Below are 4,988 nucleotides of genomic sequence, written 5' to 3'. Positions count from 1 at the left end.
TTAATGTTCCAAACCTATGTTTTAATTTGGTGCCAAAATAAGAACCAGAGTTTCACTACATCAGCTAATTGGCTTCAGTATTCTAATTGTCCTGGTCAATTCAACAGGAAAAAGAAAAATCCAAGCTGGCCTTGTTTTTCAGAGGTAGTCACAACCCCATTGATTCCAATGAAATCCACATTCCTAATGATGACATTATAATGATGATTCCTTAAGATGACTTGTGTACTTTACAATGGGAATCTGGCAGTGCATGTAGCAGAGTATGTATTTCCCACATATTAGGGTGCTTTTGCTTGTAAAAGAAAGAGCAGAATCATCCTGACATACATGTTAAAAGGTTATTTATTCCTCAGTACGGTGGGAAAACGTATTGCTACAGTTCACATACTTTTCTGAATTGATGTCTTGTCTACCAGTAGCTATTTAGTGTGATAATGGCGTTTGATAGACTGGACACAAACACCATTGTCACACTCCACAGCTCTGGTAGTAGTAGATCATTAGTCCATGGAAGAAGTAATATACATACATTGCAGACTTCAGCATGGGGGCTTCAAAGATCTGCAAAACACAGAGAAAAGACCATGTTTATGCATATTTATATGTGGTATATCAGGATTCTCACCAAGGAAGTGGGAGACAGGATTCTGAATTTCTTTGAGGTGAATATTTTGTCTCAACTAGCTGTGGTAATCTAAAGATAAGTAGCTTTAAGCGTGCTTTTACAGGCAAAGAAGATGGACAGGCACCTTGAGACAGTAATCAGTCCTGTCCTAAGAGACAAATTTATGAAGGGAGGGATGAATCATTCTCTGCAAGGACACTTGTCTTTCTTTTATTGATGGAGACAGCTCAGAATAAGCACCTGACTTTTATAGAGCTATGTTAGATCTGCGGAATCACGACGCTAAAGATGATGCTTGTTTTCCATACACTTGTTTTTAACCAGCATTTGAGAACTAGCCCACTTACAAGACAGCAAGTTGGTCTGTACTCCTAGTGCCACTTCACCTGTTTTATTCAATGCAAGTTCTTCTGTGACAGGTCAACACCTATGCAATAGTGAATTAAGCAGTGTAACTAACATACACACGACAGTGGTGTTTCATTTCTTCCCAGGACTGTTTTTTTGGTTTAATAGGGCAGGGTGTGTTTCTGTGTTTGTTTAGCCTGCAAGTCTAATAACATTTCTGCACATCCTCAGGGAGTATAAAAAATCCTGTAAAAGATCCTCTTCATCAGGAGTGGACTAAGAGCACACAAACAGTAACTGAGGGTCACATGATGAACAGTGATTTGTAAAGCCATGGAAATTCAGTTATGTGTCATCATCACATCTGAATACTACAGAGAAGCAGAGAAAACAGAGAAAGAGGAGCACAAGAAGGGAGGAGATTAGAAACCAGAGCCTGGGTGAATAGTAGTAGCCTTTGAATCTTATTCTTCCATGTATCTGCTTTTTCCTCTGTCTATATAAAGTCTGTCAACTAGTGTGATCATCTGTGCAAGATCATATTGGATATTAACTGGAAGAAACACTGACCTGTGCAGATAGAATGTAGCTTTGTGAAAGTGCAAGCCAGCTAGTGAATGTTCATTAATAGGAATAAAAAAATCATATTAGTAACTAACTGATAACTGTAATGAGTCTGCTAGCGTAAAGAAAGGAAAAAAAAAAAAAAAGAAAAAAGAAGAGACAGACCACCAGAGTGTAATTCCTTTATTCCCCTGGAATTGGTAGAAATCTTTCAAGGATAGGAGAGTACATTAAACATTAATGTTACATTTTGCATGAATTTGGGTAGATTCTGTATGTGCTGAGTACCAAAATGTTTTTTGTAGCTACTGAAAACTTGAACTTTCTGACTCAAAAAAGAGTTCTGTATGGACTGGTTAGAAGAACCATGGGAGGGAATGGAGTTGTCTTTGCGTGCCAAGAGATGAGGACGGAACGTCTTGCTGTAATGCTTTTAAACTATCAGTCTCATTTTTTTTTAAGCTCAGTAAATGCATTCCCATTTTTACATATTTGGGAGCATTTGCTATCCATATATAATAAAACTAGACTCTCCAGTAGTCTTCTGGATCTGATTGCATTTTAGCAAAAGACTGTTAAGCAAGTTAAAGCATTCAAAAGGCAGGGTCTCAGATTCTCTGAGAACTCTTCCCGTGGGCTTAGCCTTCCTGTCAGTCTCATTTTTTATCTTCCCTAATTCACTGCCCTGGTGATGTGTCACTCCCACACATTAATAGCCTTAACACCTCTGCTTTATTCTGTCTGCTGTCAGCACTCCCATCAGGCATTCCAGCTGAGAAACGAGAGAAGGAGGCACAAATCTCTATCATCAGCTGTTTGTAAAATTTAAACATTTGAGGTATGTACGCTGAACATGGTACAGCTATGGAGGAAAATCACTTTTCTGTGCTTGTTGAGACCAAGTGGTCGCCATTTTAAATATCAGCTGTTATAAGTAGGAGAGGTGGTCCCTAGCTCGAATCAGGGCATGCTGCAGTTTGTGACAAGTGCGGCTCTGCGTGCCCCAAAATAAGAGATTGTGTATGGGCAACTACCACTAGGTTAGCTGAAGCACTGGAGCTTGTGGGGAGTAGAACATGGCTCTCTGAAGGAAATGATGCAGAAAAGAATCTGCTCTCCAGATGAGATGCAGGTTGAGGGCTACTGCAGAAACAGCAGCTTTGGTTTCAGGCAGTGGAAGGAGCTGTAACAGGAAATGATTAAGGATAAGGGCATAGGGCTCCCAAATACTGATGTTTATATGCAGATCATCAGGTAGGGAAATTTAGCTTACTCTATTCTACAGCATCAAAGGTTGAAGTGCCAGCAGAGATGAGACACTAGTGCACAGAAACAAGCTGTCTGCCTACATATACTGAATGTGCCTGAACCACCAGCATACTCTGCGCAGTGTAACAAGTATTTCCTCTCCAATCTTTACCTTTTGAAGTCTTTACCTTTTGAACTTTGTGTCTTTTCTGGATCTTTTTCTTAAATGTAATCTAGTTCAACCAGTGTTGATCAGTCAATGCAGACTCATTAGGGCTCTAGACCAGTTTAACTGATTTGCAAGTACATCTAATCAAACCTCAGTGAAAGCATGAACTGGCAGTATGAGCTGAGTTCTGAGTGGCCCTTGGCTGGTAAATAGAGAGAAATGAACCTTCACTGGCTGCTTACCAGGTCAGACTGTTTTGTTTTTCAAACGTAATTATTACAACTGCTCTGTCATTCCCATCCTCGTCAAGGACACAAGCCTGTAAATGCTTGGACAGGGCTGAAATGTTTCAAAAGTGCTTTTCATCTTTCACTGATTTTGTCTGTGTTTTAAGTCAGTACATGCTGCAGTGGGAAAGAGTTGTGCATTTGAACGCATACACGGAACTGTCAGGCAGATTTGTCTAGTCAGGATGCAGCTTGCAGTTGTAGACCTGAGGTGCACAAGGCTATTTGTAATAAATGTGCACATGCTGTAACTGGTGATAATGAGAAACAAATGCCAAAGGAACTTAAGTACTGTACATTGCTTTCTAATTCATCACAATATTAGTGTTTTTTCCTCTTACCTTTCCTCATACACATTTTACTCAGCTTTCTCTCTGCAGCACAGAAGAAAGGTCAGGGAAGATCCCACTCTAATTAAGCTCTCTGAGGAAAAGTCTGACAATCACTGGCAGATAAAGTGCAAAGAGCAGTAGAGCCCTGGCAGTAGTGCCTCTAGACTTTACTGTGAAATGTATATGACAGTAGATAGCCAGGCAAATGATGCAGCTGCAAGCAGGCAGTTTTATAGTTCTACAACTACATGGAAGCTTCCAGCAATCCAACAGGAATATTTCCAAGACAAAAGGTAATGAAAGAAAGAGAAATGGCCACTAGTTTTTAGTACTGCAATGGAGAAACCCCCTGGAAACAATGGGAAAGTTACAGATCAGTACAGGGAGAAAACAAAGTATAAACATCAGAGAGAAAAAAAAAAAAATCCACTTTTTGCTTCTCTTCTGCTAGGTATTTGTATAAAGAATATTACTGGAATGTTGCAGTTGAGAAGAACATTGTGAAGAACAAGAGGGTTTTTCAAGAAGTATCCTGATGGATGACAGAACTTGTCCTTTTTGTATATCTGGACATCCGGACTTGGAAGCATTCCTGTAACCCTGGTGGAGTCTAACCACACTTACTGTCAGCTTCCCTGCCACCCCCCCGCTTTTTTTTTTTAAACAATAAACATTTAGGGTGGCTTGCCCACTGACACTAATAAAAGCCTAATCTCTTTAGAAGTGTAGGCAGAGATCACTATGTGCAAGACATTAAATCCGGTTAAATTACACAGGCCACAGGCATTTGCGGATATTTTGGTATGCTGAAGTGCTTAGTATTCAAAATTCACCTGCACTATTTATTTTTGTTAATACATTTTAGCATTTCCTTTTCCTCACATGAATCAAGCACAGGAAGACACTTACCATCTGACACAACTGCCAAACAATCCTCTGGTGTGTCGTTAGGGCTTGTCAGAACTGAGATTCTCTTGCATGACATTTTGCTGAATATCACTGTATTCGGATCTTTGGAGGTCTTGGTTTTCTTTTATGAGTTCCCAGCAGTGATCAGCTGTTGAAAGCCTCTGTTTCCAGTGGACACCTTTCCCTCGCCCTTTATGGGATCCTGAGGTTTTAAAGTAAACAATTCATTCTCTTTCTGATAAGTCATATTAAAATATTGATCTGGGGGAGGGATATGGCCCTCACTGCACAGAGCCAGAGTCACCTTTAGTCAAACAGACTAAGGAATGGAAAAAAATCTGTGAAATCTCAATTTTCTCTGTCCCTCAGAGAGAGCATATGTGGGTAGGGAAAAATGCAAAATACAGGTTTTTTTCAGCTGCCTGTTTTGCTTAACCCTGAGATGAAGAGTGTTTACTCTGTCTTCATATTAATTGCTTCTTCCAGTGAGACTGATTTCATCA

The 4,988-nt window shown here is 39.9% G+C and overlaps 1 long non-coding RNA gene across 1 annotated transcript; it reads right to left on the bottom strand.

Annotated features, from left to right (window-relative positions):
- Nucleotides 1–4,684, bottom strand: LOC115337184. Its single transcript, XR_003922053.2, has 2 exons — nt 4,486–4,684; nt 1–564 (listed from the first exon to the last, which is right to left on the bottom strand). It is a non-coding gene; the product is annotated as an uncharacterized LOC115337184 (long non-coding RNA).
- Nucleotides 4,685–4,988: the final 304 nt, after the last annotated feature.

Source organism: Aquila chrysaetos, chromosome Z (assembly GCF_900496995.4).
Source record: "Aquila chrysaetos chrysaetos chromosome Z, bAquChr1.4, whole genome shotgun sequence".
NCBI lineage: Eukaryota > Metazoa > Chordata > Aves > Accipitriformes > Accipitridae > Aquila > Aquila chrysaetos.
Note: the sequence above shows the minus strand (reverse complement) of the source record. Positions and strands in the feature narration are given on the sequence as shown.